Source organism: Gouania willdenowi, unplaced genomic scaffold, assembly GCF_900634775.1.
Source record: "Gouania willdenowi unplaced genomic scaffold, fGouWil2.1 scaffold_10_arrow_ctg1, whole genome shotgun sequence".
NCBI classification, from domain to species: domain Eukaryota; kingdom Metazoa; phylum Chordata; class Actinopteri; order Blenniiformes; family Gobiesocidae; genus Gouania; species Gouania willdenowi.
The window spans coordinates 1,027,264-1,046,261 of record NW_021144857.1 but is presented as its reverse complement, the minus strand read 5'-3'; the positions used below and the strand labels follow the sequence as shown (position 1 = coordinate 1,046,261).

Sequence of the window (18,998 nt, the reverse complement as noted above, 5' to 3'; positions counted from 1 at the left end):
GAGGAGAGACTCAAGGTAGGAAATAGAAAGGGTGGGAAAGAATAGACTATCCCACAGTGAGGGTGAGATGTGACTCTGTAGAACATATTGTGCTTATTATGTTGTGCAATCAAGCCGGTGGCTGTGGACAGGGGGAACGAATGAGTGGAAATACCCAAAGCAGGTATTTTGGATTAACGCATCTAAAGTTAAACCCAGTTTGAGTTTTAGCCCACAACCCAAGGCGTGCTAGTGCATCGTAGACCAGTATATGTGCAAAAACCGCTACTGCAAACCCAGGAACTGCCCCGGGCCTGCAGATGCAGCCAGGCCAGCAGAAAGAGCGGGGGCCAGGGAGCCCCAGGCCATCCCCCCACGGCCGAGCAGCCCCCCAGACGCCCTTAAGATCCCAGGCCGAGAGGCAGCCACAGCCCCCACACACACACATCCAAAGAAGCTCCAAGCAGCCGAGCACCCAGCGCATCCCGCCACCGACCCCAACCACCCAACCATAAGGCCCCCCGCCAGCATCCCGCCCCCTCCACCCACCCATACCCAAGCACCCAACCCCCCGAGGGGAGGGCCCAGAGAGCCCCCTGCGCGAGACCCCAGCAGACGGCCATTATTTATTTATTTATTTTTTAATTTACATTTTGACAAACCTTTTATTTAATACAGATGCCTTTGTGGAAAATAAATTAGATTCCAATTATGAAAGATTTCCTTTTTTTCCTTTTTTGGTTTCTACATGATATGTTTACTGTATGTAAGAGAACCAACAATAACTGTGGGGGTGAAAGTAATTAGTAACTTTGACTTTGAATACTGTTTAATTGAGCTACTTTTTACTTGTACTTGAATATTTTATGTGTGAATTACTTGTACTTCTACTTGAGGATATATCAGTACTTTTTACACCTCTGTGACTTATACAATGAAGCAACTTATATGTAAGTTTTTGGCCAACAGCGCCCCCTGGTGAGTAAAATGTTCATTAGTTTTCTATTGTTGTATAAGACGCTCCCTCATTGGTAGTAATTATGCCTGATGTAACAGTCTATACATACAGTATATCCACTATGAGGAGTAAAATGTGTGTTTACATTATTTAATTTAATATATTTGATCTTCCTATGTTAATATGACACACATTTATTCACAAAAGGCAGCTTTGATCAGATCAATGTTGACAGGTTGTCATGGCAACTCAAGCTAAAAAGGAAGATCAATGTTGATAGGTTGTCTTGTCAACTTAGGCTAAAATGGAAGCTCAATGTTGACAGGTTGTCATAGCAACTCAGGCTAAGATGAAAGCTCAATGTTGACAGGTTGTCATGTCAACTCAGGCTAAGATGAAAGCTTCAGAATCTCCACCATTCTACAGAATCTCCTCGTGCACCGTCAGAAACGACTAAAGTAGCTTTAATAATATAGATTAACGTTGACCAGCAGATGTCATCAGTGAGCAACGTTTGAGACCAAAGTAAGTTTCTAATAATAATGTCAACTTTAATGACTAATTTTGTGATTTCCCACAATCCAGTGAGTAAATACTGCTTGTTTTAATCTAAATGTGTTTACATATTTAGTAATAATCTTGTGTGAATGAGCTGATATTGAACGATCTTTGGAACGACTTTGTCATAAAAGCTCATTTTAAATTTGTTCATTTTAACATTTAACATTTAGTCTGAATTGAATCATTATATACTGTGTGTGTGTGTGTGTGTGTGTGTGTGTGTTAGCGGCATATAATATATACATCAGAAACTATAACGAAATGTCTCACTGCATGTAAAGCTACATATTATTATTATTATTATTATTACATATTATGACAGGCCCATATTTCACTGGCCTCAAATCAACAGGAACAAGTATTTATTAATTTTAATGTGACACATTTAACATGTAATCATTACTTTGTTTTATCCCAAGATATAAATTGTAAATTGAGGAAACATTGGAATTGAGCTGCTGAAAGGAAGTGACGGATTGCTGCTCTGCTGCTTTTTATGGGAACACCTTTAAACATTGAAGGGCTTAATTATGGGACATCTAACGTCAAAGGTAAGTTATGATTTTCTAGCTGTTCTTAACATTTAGCTCACTTTCTTAACATTTAAAACAGGGATTCACGTCTAACAACATGCTATATATAATTGTATACAATATGTTTCAAGGCTGTAGCTATTGAATATTTTTGTAATCCAGTATTCTACTGAAAATTCTGCAGATTAACATTTTTTTTTAGTTAAAGAGAAATTATATTCATACATGACAAACCAACATATTTGATTTAGGAATGGATGAACCATTTGTTTCCTTTTTTAGATAATCAACACTTGCTTTTTAGCAAACGGCAATTGCATCTCAGGAAATGTGACGAGTTAATATAAAAATGAATAAAACAAACAGAATAACATAACTTTCTACTTCTGCCAAGTCCAAACATCTTCTCAGATATCTACAACTACATAGATATCTTTATTTGAGGAACATTGAAGATAACTTGAACTAAAGTTTAGACTTGGTAACGTGACGTTTTCCATATCTTTAACTTTTATTCTACCGACTCCAAATGAGGTTTGATATAAATGTAATGTTCATTTTGAAAAAAAAAAACAGGATTGAAGTGCAAATATTTCTAACCAGTTTCCAGGTTAGAGATTAAATGTGTAAACAGTTTGCCATTGGTTTCCATCATCTACCACCCACCATTAAAATTCATGTGATGTGTGATATAATCTAAGAAAGGTCTCTACTGCTCATGGGTAACGTATTTTTTTTAATATAAATTAGCCGTGAATGAATTAAAAAAATTACCAATCAATTGCAAATCTGACTAAATAATCACGATTAATCACAACTTGTGAATTTCAGTCACAAGTTGCACAGAAATTACGTGTATTTATGAGTTACAAGTAAAGTAATTTAATTTGTTCCCAAACAAAATCACTGTAAAATGTAGTGTGTGGTCCATGCAGACTTTAAAGGTTTGTGCTGTGTTAAACTTCAGTCTGTTAATACACAATATCTTGGTTATTTTAAAGAAAACAAGATTGTACATTAAAATAAAATGCGCAAAAAATCTAACCTATAATTTAGAAAAATTCCAGTGTCAATATGAGAGAACTTTAGAACTAATTTGAACCTTAAACATTCAAACTATTGCACTTTTACATTCAGCTGCTGAGGCACAGCCGACTGTCCACATTACTACAGGATGACTGAATCAATGCTAAATACTAGAGGTGATCTCAGTGAGATGGACTCAGAAACATTAGTAAAAGAACGTTCCACAACAATGAGAGTGTCCTGTTAATGTGCTGCTTGTCTCTGTCCCTCAGTTTGTGGACATGTCTCCTGCCTGCAGTGGGACGTCTGAACATCCCTTCCTGTGCTCCATCTGTCTGGAGGTGCTCACTGATCCAGTCACCACACCATGTGGACACAACTTCTGCAAAACATGCATCAGCACACACTGGGACACCAGTACCACCAGCAGGTGTCCCGTGTGTAATCAGGTGTTCAGCACTAAACCTCAGCTGAAGGTCAATATTATGATGCGTGAGATGGTTTCTCAGTTCAGACGTGAATCTGAGAAGAAAGCAGCAGCACCAGGAGAAGTTCCCTGTGACGTCTGCACTGGAACCAAAGTGAAGGCCCTGAAGTCCTGCCTGGACTGTGGGGTCTCCTACTGTGAGACTCACCTGGAGCCTCATCTGACAGCATCAGGCCTGAGAAGACATCAGCTGGTGGAGCCTGTGGAGAACCTGGAATCCAGGATGTGTCCAAAGCACAGCAAACCTCTGGAGCTGTTCTGTCAGAGCGATCAGACACGTGTCTGCTTGATGTGTTCTGTTTTGGAGCACAGGAGTCACCAGTTAGTCCCTCTGGGAGAAGATCTGTTTGAAGAAAAGAAAGTTTATCTTCAGCAGATGATCCAAAAGAGACGAGAGAAGCTGGAGGAGATCAGAGAGTCAGTGAGATTCAGGAAGGAAGCAGCAGACAGAGCGAAAGCTGAAGGTGTGGAGATGTTCATTGCTCTGATGGAGCTTGTTCGAAGAGGCCTGAAGGAGCTGATGAAGACAATGGAGGAGCAACAAGAAGCAGAAGAGAGAGAGGCTGAATGTTTGATCAAAGAGCTGGAGGAGGAAATCTCTGAGCTGATGAAGAGAAGCTCTGAGGTGGAGCAGCTCTCCCACTCTGAAGACCACCTCCTCCAACACTTCTGCTCCCTGAAAGCTCCTCCAGCCACCAAGGACTGGACAGAGGTCATGGTCCATCCATCATCATATGAAGGAACTGTGCTGAGAGCTGTGACTCAGCTGGAGGACACACTCAGTGACAAGATGATGAAGATGAAGATGTAAGAGATGAAGAGGCTGCAGCAGTTTGCAGTAGATGTGACTCTTGATCCTCTTACAGCTAATCTTTACCTTGTCCTGTCTGATGATGGAAAACAAGTTTACTGCAGTGATGTGTGGAAGAACCTTCCAGATAATCCAAAGAGATTTTCTAAATATATTAATGTTTTAGGGAAGCAGAATTTCAGTTCAGGTAGATTTTACTTTGAGGTTCAGGTTAAAGGAAAAACTGACTGGAATTTAGGAGTGGTTGAAGAATCCATCAACAGGAAGGGATATATTACTGTGACGCCTAAGAATGGTTTATGGACTGTGGCACTCAGAGATGGAAATGTGTATAAAGCATGTGGAGATCCTTCAGTCATTCTTCATCTGAAGTGTGTTCCTGAGAAGGTGGGTGTGTTTGTGGACTATGAGGAGGGTGTGGTCTCCTTTTATGATGTAGATGCTGCAGCTCTGATCTACTCCTTCACTCACTGCTGCTTCACTCATAAACTACACCCATACTTTAGTCCTGGTTTAAACCATGGTGGTAAAAACTCAGCACCTCTGATCATCTGTCCTGTCAATCAAAGTGAATGATCAGTGTCATGATGAAGTCTCACCAACAATAGATTCAATGGTTCTCTGCAACCATTCACTTCTCCAGGTTGGTTACGCACTCCATCCAACCTAACATGTATGTTTCTCAACAGTGGGAGGAAACATTTTATTAAAGAAGTTTCACATTTGGTGTTTGGATTGTGATGAAATAAAAGTTGAATTAAAAAAATAGAATTAAAATATGTTGAGTATAATTGTGGTACATTTTATTTTTAAGTGTTGTATGTTTGTGTAGGGAACCAAACCACATCAAGCCTAAAGACCCTCTTCCTAGCAGGAATTAACCAAGGAGCCTGTTTCTTTATCACAAACTGTTTACACAATAACTGCCTCCGCAACTTTGAGGTGCATAGCTAACCCACTATGCGGCCTTTGAACCCAATACCGTAGCCGAAAAGACTGACTCAACTCTTTGAAATATTCAGTACGAACTCTTTTTACGACTCCACACGGGGGAAGAACATCCGTCTTCTCCCTCCTTTACAAACAGATACCTTTGGGATGCTGTAAGATCACAGAACTGTCCCACTGACCCCCTGTGGTGAGATGTCACAGAAGGACACTTTCCAGGCCTCTTCTTTGAGATGTGTCCCAGTGAAGAAGGGAGAACAAAGAAAGTTTGAGGTATCTACTGCAACCATATAGTAAAGAAGAGGCATAACATGATTTTTGACATTTATGTTTATGAGTAATTACAAGTAAAATTCATTAACCGGTTCCTAAAGTGATCCTAGGCTATTTTCCAGTCAAGTTTGGTATCAAACTCTTTCGTATTACATGATATTTCAAGATATGACGTTCAAAAGATTATTTGAATATGCTGAACTCATTATTATGGTTTATGTGTAAATCTAGGAATCATCCCTCCTGTTTGTCTTTGTCTCACATAAACACACACCCCAGACACAGCCAAGGGCAGCCAGCTGAGATGTTGGCAACTTTAAACCAATCAACGAAGTTTCCTTCTTGGGAGGCAAGTCCCAAAGATAACCTTTTAAAAGGAAGAAAGCCGCCCAAAATTTCAGTTTTGGGACGCTGGCGTTTCATGCTCAACGCGTTTCCCTTCCCCACCTTTTCATTTAGTTCATTTTATTTTTAGTTGAAACAGTTAGATTTTTGGAATCAACAACTGCTTGGTTCGGACGAATCCAGCATCTAGTGACGTGTGTAACAGCCGAAAGAAGCCCGGCCCACGACCCATTGGGGTAAGCCACGAGCCATTCTCTAACCCAGCTGTGAAGGCCAGAACCGCCTGGAACGGCTGAAGGGGCTATACTCTGTTGAAACACAACAGAACTCAACGGTGGCACGTCCTGCTGCATTTCTTCAAACAGCACCTCCAGGTCCAACCCTGACATCATCTTCAAGGTACATGAATGAACTTTCATCAGCAAACTTCATCCACAATAGATCACATACATACTTATATAACTACAAACTTACACACACTCACATGTTCCACACACAGTTCATCTCATTCATGTTTGTTCGTCTCCCCTGTCTGTCTTCCTCTCTTTGTGAGAAATAGTAAAGGATACTAGTGAGAAATGTATCCTTAACTTATATAGTATCTATTCAGTTTATGTATAGGATCTATTTGTTTGTTTCGGAAACAATAATCATGCTTTATGCTGTTGCTATGGTGCTAGCACACTAAAAACGTACCGGAAGTGACGTTTTTTTTAAAAAGAATGAGATGTTGAATTAGGCTTTTTACTTTTTAAAACCCTGAATTATTTACTTTTTACCATTATTATTAGTATTATTATTATTTATAGTCATTCACATTTGAATATATTTCCACACCTCGAGGCTAAAGTTTAATTTAAAACTGTTTGAAACCTTGTAATAATGGAACAATGTGAATAAAGTTTTTTTTTTAAAAAAAAAACGTGTTGTGCCTTCACTTAAACTATATAAATAAAGTAAGAAAAAAAACTATTAGACATGCACTAAACAATATATATTTCAATCTGTTTAAACAAGCTATATTTTAAAAGATATTTCACTTATTTCTCTAAAAAAAAAAGTTTTATTTCTAGTTTAGTGTAATCTCTGTAGTTGTGTGTTAGTAATAAATACTAAAACAAAAAGGTTATATTTTGGGGGTCAATATTTTTAGCACAGCAGATTATATATATACTGTATAAATATATATATATATATATATATATATATATATATATATATATATATATCTGTATATTGTTTTCTGAGTGAATCCATCTGTTGTGTAACATTACAAAAACTATTCCAATATGACAACAAAAGGAAAGCACAGTGATCAAAGTTATTTATTTGTTAATGTGAGAGTTCTAAGATCTTTGTTACATCAACAATAAAATGGTTCAGAAACCGACACATTTCAGAATAATTGTCTTTTTTACATCATCCACTTTAATTAAAACTAAAAATCATCTCCCTCACTTTTTACAGAGGAATTGATTGTTGATAATGTATTGATCCAGTTAGATTGATTGAATGGTGATCAGCCAATCACAGCCAGCCATTTGACTAAGGTAAACAAAGAGTTAACAGTGATAAGTAAAGTGATGAAAAATGAATAACAAGTGGTAAAAAATGGTCCAAAAGTGGCAAAATAGTGGCAAGAAAATTGTGAAAAGTGACTAAAATGGACCAAAAACAGTCAAGAGCGGCAACAAATGACAAAAAAGAGGAAACAGGTGGTATGAAATGGTTACAGGTAGCTTAAATGAGCAAAATGTGGAATAAAAAGAGGCAAAATGTAGGAAAAAAGTAAACAAGTGCTATTTATTTTGCCAAAGGTTGATTATTTGGATGAAAAGTGCTTAACAATGGTTAAAGAATAGACAAAAATTTAATAAAAGTGTCAAAAAGAGAGATATTTTTTGGCAAAAGGAGCAAAAATCTGAAAAAACAAGAAAAAGTGTTGTTTTTTTTTTTTTTTGGAAAAGTGACAAAAATGGGACATAGGAAGTTGTAAAACAGCCAAAGAAAAGGATTAAAAAAAGGGTTTAAAAAGTTTCCCTTTTTAAGGTTTTCTGGGGAAATAATAATTAAAATGAAGACATAAAGAGCCACATGTTGAGAATCACTGACTTAATAACAGCTTTATCATGGTTTTAGTAAATTAATTTAATAAACTTTATAAATGGCTGCTCCACCCCTGGTCTTCATCATGAGAGGAGAGACTGACAGACCAGCTACGACAGTAGAAACACCTTTAAAACACGTCCCAGGAGAACAAGGACTACAGAGAAGAGCTAAGAATCATGGGACATGTAGGATTTTAATGAAAACTACTACATGGTGGTGTTCTCCAGTCTGTAAGCTCTGAGGAGAACAGACTGTCTGCTCTCCTCAGAGCTTATATACATGGACAGTTATTACATACACACAGGCAGCATCAGGGGCAGCTAAAGGGCTGCAGGGGTCCTCAGGTAAAGACTGGAGCATCCGTCCAGATCGCCTGTATTAAATAGATGGTGAGGCTGATGTATGTCTTTCTGGATTATTCAGATTAAACAACCCGTGAACATCTGGAAGTCCCTTTGTGTCCAAGTGTGCAACAATTATTACGATAGTATTGATTAAAAAATGAAAAAACAACAGAAAATCTCCCTACGTTGCTGAAAACGGAGCGTAGGGGGCGCCATCACTACAAAATTGGGGTCCCCTACGCTCAACAGCACTGGAGAAAACCCTGGGAGCAGCTGCAGGATAATCCACAACACCAGTGAACAGGTGAGTTCATAAAATCTCTTAATAAGGGAAGTGAAGTTTAATTATTAATAACAGTAAACAGTTTAAGCAGCTTTCATTCACTGTTTATCACTGTTGAACATATCAATAGTACCATCTGATGGATATCCACAATCTAGAAGTGATGCTGATTGGCCCCAAACACAGTCAATACAGGGTCACAATGAGTCTGTGTATCTGGTTTAGTTAGTGTTCAATGACGTGTGAAAGTCAAAGTGAGTCAGGTCACACAGAGAGGAGAGGGTGAACAATTAACCACCTGCACCTGTGCTGCCTTCACTCAACCTGGGATTTTCTGCCTCCTGCTAATGGTTGAATATATTCTACTGTAAAGAGGAGACTTTGATAAAGAAGTGTTTTAGATCAAACTAGTTCAGCTCTTTCTGATCAATCTAAGCACTCTTCTAACCTGGATATCAGGGATCATATGTTAGGGTTTCCTATAGAGACTCTATTTTCCCACACTCTCCTGGGGAAAGTGAATGCACCTCATAATGAAATGCAGAGCAGCTGATGGAGAAGCTGTGAGATGTTACAGAAGCTGAGCTAACATGCTAATGAACCCTTGTACACTCCTTTAATATTGTAGTTACTGGTATTCTCATTGTATTATTATTATTAATTAATTTCCCTTCAGAGATCAATATCATGATTATTTTATTCTTTTATCTTAGTATTGTTGTTATTACTATTATTATTAATGCTATATTATTAGTGAAGAACAACACATACCACTGATTTAAATTAATTTCACAAAACATTTGAAACAAATTCAGTTTTTGCATTAAAAATCATTTAAAGTACTGTGACATTTGGCAAAAGGAGAATTAAAAGACAAGCACTTCTGCACTGCATATAATATCAGGTAAATAAAAAGAGAGAGAGAGAGACTGTAAACACAGTCATAAAGAAGTGTATGTGTTATAATTATATAGTTACAATCATAAGGAGAGTTATTATATATTGCTGACAAACACTTTCCTATTTCTAGTGCTTCAATCCCTCACATCCTCCATCACTAACCAGCTGACATCAGACCAGTCCTCCAGGAATGGTCCCAGACCTCCAGGAATGGTCCCAGTCCTCCAGGAATGGTCCCAGTCCACCAGGAATGGTCCCAGTCCTCCAGATGAGCTACTCTGTGTCTGAGTTTAACTGACTCTGTGCTTTTAAAGCATCCTTGTTGTTCTGCTGGTTCTCCTTCACTGAGTTCTAATCACTGCTGGTCACATGGAAAGTTTACAATCTATTCACATGGTCCAACCTGTGGAACAGCACATCTATACTGAAGCTCTACCACCACCTCCTGGCTCTATATAGATACTACATTTACCTGCACTTATTACAAGATGTTTAACTGATAATATCGTCTGTTTTACTGAAATTATTGATTCTTAAACTATAATTGCTTCACATACTAAAAGACTTGCTAAACGCTGACGCAGCATTTGATTCTAAGCTCATTTATAACAATATGTCCCACTTGTCATTACAAGGTCATTTATTAACAGCAACAAGCAGGAACTCCTTTAATGGAAACAGAAACCACCTAGTCATATCCTGAACACATGAATGACAAATGCAATAATGACAAGAGAAAACACAAGTGTGGAAAAGCCAAAGCACAGAATAATATACATATAAAAAAAATGTTTAAATTTCAAAAACGGTAAAAAAATTATAACAATGCATCAATTTCATATACTTTATATACTTTATCATAGACACTCAAAGTCACTTTACAGAATTAAGGGATTATTCTTTCACTCCACACTTAGTGGTGGTAAGCTACTATTGTAGCCACAGCTGCCCTGGGGCAGACTGACGGAGGCGAGGCTGCCATAGTGGGCATCGGCCCCTCTGACCACCACCAACTCTCACTCACATACTAGGCAATGTGGGTGAAGTGCCTTGCCCAAGGACACAATGACAGATACCACTGGGGTGACTGCCACTCCACTGTGGCACCTGGAATTCTCAGTGGTCTCCATCCACCTACTAACCAGGACCAGACCTGCTTAGCTTCTGAGATCTAATGAGATCAGGCAATGACAGGCTGGTGTGGCCAAAAGGTAAGGTATTTAAAGTACCTGGAAAAATTAACATGCTTTAACTTTTTATTACAACCAAACCAGAAAACAACACTATAGAACAAAAACATACGAGCAAAAAGGGTAAATAACAACACCACCACATTATGGTACTTCAGAGGAGTTCATTACATTTTAATAATATACTTGTCTTAATTAGATGTTTAAATCTTATATTTGCTTTACATTGTTTTAAATCCTTGCTCAGATTGTTTCATAAAGACACCCCTATTACAGAAAAGCAATGCTCCTTTAACTTTGTCCTAAACTTTGGTTTCATAAAGATCTCTTTTCCTTTTAAATTATACTTACTTACTCTTTTTACAAATCTGACCTGGAGATTTACAGGTAAGATTTTTATGATGTGCTTTATGCATAATTTGCAAAATACTATAATCTACAATGTCATTGAACTTCAACATTTTTAACTGATGGAATAATGGGTTTGTTGGATGTCTATATTGTGTTCTGCTTATTATTCGTTTGGCTCTTTTCTGTAATATAAAGACTGACTGGATGTTTGTCTTACAGGCATTTTCCCAGACTTCTACACAATAGGTCAGATAAGGAACAATCAGACAGTTATATAACATGAACAGTGCTTTGTTATCCAATAGATCATTTACTTTATGTAGTACAGCTATTGTTTTTGATATTTTAATATTTGTATAATTTATATGTGATTTCCAGCTCAAATTCTCATCAACCATAACACACAAAAAATTGGTTTCCCTTACTCTATTTATTTCAATATCGTGTATAATAACTGAACATGCAATATCTTTCCTTCTGTTACTGAATACCATAAAGTTTGTTTTTCCAAAATTTAGTGACAATTGTTTAATGTCAAACCAATTTTTTCTTTTTTTAAATTAATTTTTAACTACTTCCAACACCTGTGTTAAATTTTCCCCAGAATAAAATAAAGTAGTCATCTGCAAAGAGAATACATTTTAGCAGTTTAGACAGACAAAATCATTGATGTATAAAATAAATAATTTTGGCAGACCACACATTAAATTATATAATGCAGATTGTACATTGTTCATCGCTTCATGTAATAAAGAGAATGGGTGTCAATTTAAGGCAATCTGTGTCAAATAATAAAATATTGTTGGGGATAAAACATGAGGCTTTAAACTCAGGTCATCAATGGCAGGGATGGTCTAGGAAGTGTCTCCAATGTCATGTACATCCAACATACTACCATAGAGAAGAGACACAGAAAACTGCTTTTACACTCAAGGTGCCCCTCTCCATTTATCCAGGCTTGGGACTGGCACAAAATAACACACTGAGTGAGTCTCTATGGCTGGATTCCCACCACACACCCTGTTAGTGCACACACACACAGAGAGAGAGAGAGAGACACACATAACACAGGTTAGTTCGTTGGTGTACACACACACACACAGAGAGAGAGAGACACACACATAACACAGGTTAGTTCGTTGGTGTACACACACACAGACACACAATGAACCAGACTAACCCTAACTCTACAACATATTAGGAACTGCCAGCTCCAAGACACCTGAAACACAAGATATATTATTGACAAATATGAATCAATACTTACATTTCCAAAGATCAATTATGACATTCTGTGAAGCTCATTAACATTACAACAAAGCAGAGAATGTGAGTACAGTATAATTTAAATGTTTGGGGTCTAAAACTTCAAACTTGTGAAATATTAAATTTGCACAGTTTATTTATGATGAACTAATGTCAAATGTTTCAATTTTCTAAATAAATGTTGCTGGTCTCTCTTTAAAACAGATGAACATGATGTGTTAGAGCAGATATGAACAACTTTCATCAGAAATAAGGGTAAAAAAAGAAAAATCTATTTAGTTACTATCATGCTTAAAATGTAAATGTATATATAATAATTGCTCCACTATTTTTGAATCTGTCAAACACCTTTAATGGTTGTTTTTCTTTAACTCTATGACAAAGTTGTTTATGATGTATATGCAAACACTCATCTCACGTCATATATTTAAATCCAGCTTCAGGTAGTCCAGTTTGTTTTCCAGGGAAAAGACATTAGAACACAGGATGGAAGGAAGCGGCGTTTTTTGAGGATTAGCTTTTAGCTTGGTTGCTAGCCCCGCTCGGCATCCCTGCTCCTGCTTCTGATCACACTGCTTATGTCTCCTCTGCTGGTACGAGACTCCACTGCTTCACAGGCTGCTGGTTGTAGCTGGCTCCGTAGGAGGTCCAGATCTTCACATCTACCGGACTATAACTCTTTGTTTTGCCTAAATCTAAGATTTCCTGGTGGTCGTATTCTATTTTATAGTAACTACGCTGCAGGTTCACTGAGAAATGATTAGAGGTGACTGAGTTATCTGCTGATATATATCTGTTGCTAACGCGAGCCTCTACAGACGCAGCCTGTAGAGATGTTATAGGATACATGGGGTGAAGCTGCCCCGTGTAGTTAGTACCACCTAACTCTACAAACTTCTAGAAGATTTAAGGTCTTCTGCTGTGTGTGGGCTTGGTGAAATCCAGGTAGTTGATGATATATGCCTGAGACGGCGTTGTTCAGGGACGACTTCTTCTTCCTGTGTTTTATGGCAGGTGACACTCTCAGGGATGGCTCTGCTGTAAATAGACTTATACTCAAAAAGGTACTACAGGTTGGCCAGGCCAGCAATATTTATTAATGTTCATATAACTATATAATCTAAAAATAACAAAATAAAACAACTCATATGGCATGACAGCAAATCCAGGATACTCAAATTAACTCTATAGGAGTTAATATCAACACTTTTAAAGTGTCTATATGGGTCCACACCACAAAGTGTTAATTTTACTCTTTTTGGAGAGTTAGTACACCAACACTGCTCCAGTGTTATTATTGACTCTTTTTGGAGTTAAAATGTAACACTGGGTAACACTAACCAGTGTCACTTTTGCTTAACACTGCAATGTAGTGTTAGAATTTAACTCTTTCAGAGTATATTTTCTAACTATAAACAGTGTTATCTATTAACACTGCAGGGTGTAAACATTGATGTAATGAATTATCAAAAAATGTTTTCAAAATAATTCAAAAATAAAGATATCATGTTTGGTAAGAACACGTTTATTTTTCAAACATTTGCACCACAATGTAATTTCAAATATGTTCTAAAACATATAACAATAGGGAACAATGTATTCTGTTTCACTTTCATTGGAATATTGTTTAGCAAAAGGTCTAAAATAAATAAGCTCGTTAATGCACACAACACTGTATTCATCTGTATGCTCCTTAATACAGTATGCATGAAAGTGCTCATCAAAGCAAAGTGTGTCAACAGTACATCCTAAAATAAAAGCACGCTGTTCATGAATTATGATATTGCAGATTTTCTTGAATACAGGTAGTTCACGAGATATTCCAGTACATACAAATAAGTGTATCCGATACTCAGTGCCGTAATTTTTGACCCAATTTGTAGTTGAAACATTTGTAGTTGCATCTAATTGTAACATCTGACTCAGTATTTCTCCACCATCCAAGTCATCTATGCATTTCACTTTTAAAGGACCGATCTCAAATCTGTTAAAACAATAATTTTCATAGCAATATGCCAGTTGACGCTGGTGTAGCCTGACCAGCGATTTAGTAAGGTTTTTAAAATTTTTTACAGACTTTTTAAAGAAAAAATGTTTCGCTTCAAAACGCATACACCACATATGAATTAGAGGGCCAATCTTTGATACATCTTGGATAGTGGATCATTATGTGATGCTTGGGTATCAATTTCTTGTCAGGGTACAAAGTTTTGAACATGGTATGGTGATCACAGATTAAGTGCTTAAGGTAACATATCATGCCATCAGTGAGGATAGGGGAGAACACTATATGGTGGCCTAGTGGTTAAGGACGCTGGGCTTGTAATCGGAGGGTTGCCGGTTCAAGCCTCACCGGGGCCGTCACTGTGGGATGTTGAGCAAGTCCCTTAATCCCGAACTGCTCCCCAGGCGCCGCAAAATGGCTGCCGACTGCTCCTCAGGGATGGGTTAAGTGCAGAAGACAAATTCCAATAATGTACTAACATTACATGGCCAATTAAAGGCGAAAGCCCGATTTAATTTAATTTAATTTTTAATTTAATTTAATTTATATTAACAATTTGTAACAAAAGGAGCACAAACTTCCAGTGATCGTTTTCCCTTTCTACAACATCACCGAATATAAGGGGGGTATTGCGTAGAACACACAGTGACTGAATGGCATTTAAACCTAAGTGCTTGCTGTTATCATCCAACTTTAAATGACTTGGTCTGTTTTTACGTTCCATGTAACCGTAATTAAAACTAAGTATCCTGTCTAACAGCGTGTTCATAGAGATGTAACAATTTTTAATCAGGAAATGAAAAAACAACTTAAGCTCATACTGTACTATACCCTCTAACAAGTCATGCATGATATCAACTGAAAAATTGTCAGTGCTATGAAAATATTCCAATGAATTGAGCACACAAGGTTTTTTGACACCAAAAATTGAAGGTAGAGCAGGATCTTGACTAAGTGTATTACAATGTTCAATGTACAGCTCTCTAGAGCGCAGAATCAGCCCAGGTTCATCCTCAGTAAAGACAGACTGAATGTCTTCCTTAGTTGTCAAGCAAAACCTACAGCAGTATGTTGCACTAAAAGATTCCACAAAGCCTAGCAGGCCATTTAAAGCAAGATTATCCCCTGTGACTTGAATTACAGAGCCAAACAATGGTTCCTCATTGAATGGAAGTTGGATTCCTTTTGTTTCTAAAATCTTTAAATCATCAATAAGAGGCTTTAATATTTCACCAAATCCATATTTTTTTAGGTCTTCTGTATAGAAAAGAGCTGCTAGATGTACATTTATCAATACTGAGTTCAACTTTGGTGGTAAATTTTTTAAAGTAAAATAAACACATCCAAGTTTATGGACGCCTTTCTTAGAACCTAGTGGGTTGGCCGTTTCAAAATCATCGTAATATAGCAAAATCTGTAGCGCATGCTTCTGTTTTGAGAACAGTGCATGATTTCTGAAATACAATCCATCATTTATATCTTTGTATGGTCCTTTTTTACTTAGTTTTTCTTGCATAAAGTACTCTCTTATCTCACTGTTTTTGAAAATGGATTTCAATGTACCTAATATGGGTACATACATGTATTTATCTGTAACAGGAATCTGTCTGTAGACACCTGTGGTTCTATTTCTCCGTGTATCCAGTCTCACACCAAGTACAAATTGTATAGGTTCAACTATTTCCCATTTTTTATCATAATATTTTTGCCTTTTTTTCTCTGTGTTAAATGTTGAAAAGGGATTTTCTAATTTATCTAAATGTTGCTTTATTTTGCTATTAACATCTGACTCTATTCTATCAGTAGAACAGGCTTGAAGAACTGCTTCTCGTGCTTGAATTTTAACATCATTTACAACTTCCTCCATTGAAGAAACAATTGATTGGACAGTACTTTGAGGAATACCAGAATCTTGTAACTGCGCTATAAGGGATCCACACATTCCTTTAAGGGAGTTGTGTGTGACTAAAGGTGGATCCTGCAACAGGGATGCAGATGTTGAGGGCTGATCGCTTAACAATTCAACATCAGAAGGTATTTCTGTCTCGACTTCCTGGTAAGGACGGTCTTGTTCATCATGTTGTTGCCTATGCACGGTGTTAAGGTGCTTCCTGAAACCATTGTATGTACAAAAAGATGAAGCACATCCTAGCTCTCCACACTTCAAACGCAATTTTCTCGCTGGATATAATCCATGCTTGAATTTTAAATGTTTACAAAGAACTGAACTATTTTTGTGGTGTGTTCTACAATAAAAACATGTGAACATGGTTAAAGGTAGTTGTTTTGAACTTTGCTATATTGTAGCATTTTAACAATTGTTATAACAAGTTTTTGTATTAAGATTTTCTTAAAAGCCTGAACATGCTTAAAAGGTTACTTAGAACTTTTCTTAGGCCTGTTTTCTGGAGGCAGTCTAACAATTACTTTCACAAGCAATTTCCATGTTGCTTTAAACAAACCAAATTCTTGAACATGTTAGACAGTTTCCCTTTGGTATAACCCTTGTTATTTGGTGGCATTTCAATGATCCTGTAGTATTCGGGCTCTTACTTCCTTGACTCTTGGGCTCTCTCTTGCATTCCCAACATCAATGTGGTAAACGGTGGTTTGAATGAAAGTGTAAAAGCTGCAAAGAGCTTCATCATAAGAAAGGCTGAAGACATAATGTGCTTTGAATAGAATGTCAAAAGCAGCAACTGATGTCTGAGCATCGCACGGGATTGCTTTCTTGTCCACAACAATGACGAACCTTTGGATTTTCTTCTTTTGCTCACCAATGCAGAGAAGGAAGGGTTGAATGGCATCAACTTTCTCCAGAAAAGTAGTGAGGCTGACTCCTTCCTGTAGTTTAAATGAAAAAGATCCAAAAATATACCAGATAAGTTAATTGTATTGTTGCGTTCCTACAGAAACCTACATGGACTTATTTTTCACAACTGCTGCAAAAAATAATGTTGGTGTTACCTTAACAAATCTCACAAGGAGGTTGGCTGCCTGTGCTGAGCTAATCTTGGATCTTTTTTTGTGGCCTCTTGACGTAGGGGGCAGGAGCTGCAACAGCAGCAGGAGTGAGGACATATCACTATCCCAGCCTTTAAGATAAAGGAGACACAGAAAAGTGTTTGAAAATGTTACAGATTTACTTCAGCTGCAGTTTCGCAAAAGGTTAGATGAAGCTGGTAAAATGTTTCAATTTATCACACATTAAGATACTGTCATTTCCAACTGGCTCATTTTGTTTATTGCTACTGTCTCATATTAGACTTGATGAAAAAAATAAAACAAAAAATGAAAATAAGTTTTAGATGCAGTAAAACATTTACCATAGTCATTCTCTGTCATAGGGTCAAAAGCTGCCTGAAGCTCCTCCACATATGGACTTGAAGGAAGACTCTGGCTTTCTGCAACTACTTTGGACTTGAAATATGATGGCCATTTTGCAAGAAACCTTCCAGATACTTCATCTCCAAACATTAGCGAAAAGTCCTGGTCAATCTATCAAAAACACACAATGTCCAGTTAGAGGTTGAGGGTGCTTTGCACTGACAAGAATTAGGTTATAAAATATTTAAAATACAATCAAAACAATCTATACATATCCTTACCAATCCTGGTATGTCAAGAAAACGAGGAAAGACATCCAACACTGAAGATGTGGCATCCTTGTCATGGACCATCTTCTGTCTGTATTCAAAGGTTGCTTTCATCTTTTCTTTTACCAGAGAACGAACTGTTGAGTGTCTAATTATAGAAAGAGCTTCTCTGCACTCTTCATCATGGATCTGTCCACCAAGCAATAGAGATTCCCTGTGTGTAGTCGGACCATCCTGGAATTGTGGTCTGGAACGCTTTTGGGAGTCATGGCAAGAATTGCGTTGGACTGTCTTGAGTCTCCAGGCAAGATAGCCTGCATTTGCCTCAACATCATAGTAATGTTCCTGCATGCATACACACAAAGATGCAAAAACACAATCATAAAGTAGCACAAGTACTGTAACAGCACACTTTTTGGTTTGAGCGACACTAACACTTACATATCCATTTTTGGAGAACGGATCTTGAAGATACGGGAAAAGTGTCACGATTCCTTGTGCGTAACTGGCCCGAACACTTGTTGGTGAACTCTCCTATTGAACGAAAATATTAGGTTTTGTTTACAATTCCAATCCAATCAATTTAAATTGTGAATTTTTATAGATTTTTACCCATATGAATCTGTCATTTCTGCCACCAGAATGTTAACCATCTGCCTGCGTGCTGCATCTGACAGACTTTTAGTTTTGTCATACTCTTTGAAGATTTCTTCACCCTTTGGGTTTGACCTCAGAACAGTTTCAACTTTCTGCAATCAACAGTGTATCGTAAACATTTTTTTTTTAATTTTTTTTAAACTTTTATGAGCAAATGAAATATTATTTGTCTAAGCATTTTCAAATTAAGTATAAGGATGTAACGATATTGACGGTATCACGATATCGCGGTAGTAAACGTGTCTCGGTATCGTCGTGGTGGCGTCACGGTATGAAAAAGTGGAGGAATCCATCAAAAAACAACAAGAAAAGCCGCCCCCATGGAACAAAAGCATTGTAAACTACAAAGACCATGATCCTTTGCGCTCCTGCGTCG

At 37.4% G+C, this 18,998-nt stretch overlaps 1 pseudogene; it reads left to right on the top strand.

The window, feature by feature from the left end:
* LOC114458362 (E3 ubiquitin-protein ligase TRIM39-like) overlaps positions 1–5,036 on the top strand; it is a 318,528-nt pseudogene extending 313,492 nt beyond the window's left edge.
* The last annotated feature ends 13,962 nt before the right edge of the window (positions 5,037–18,998 follow it).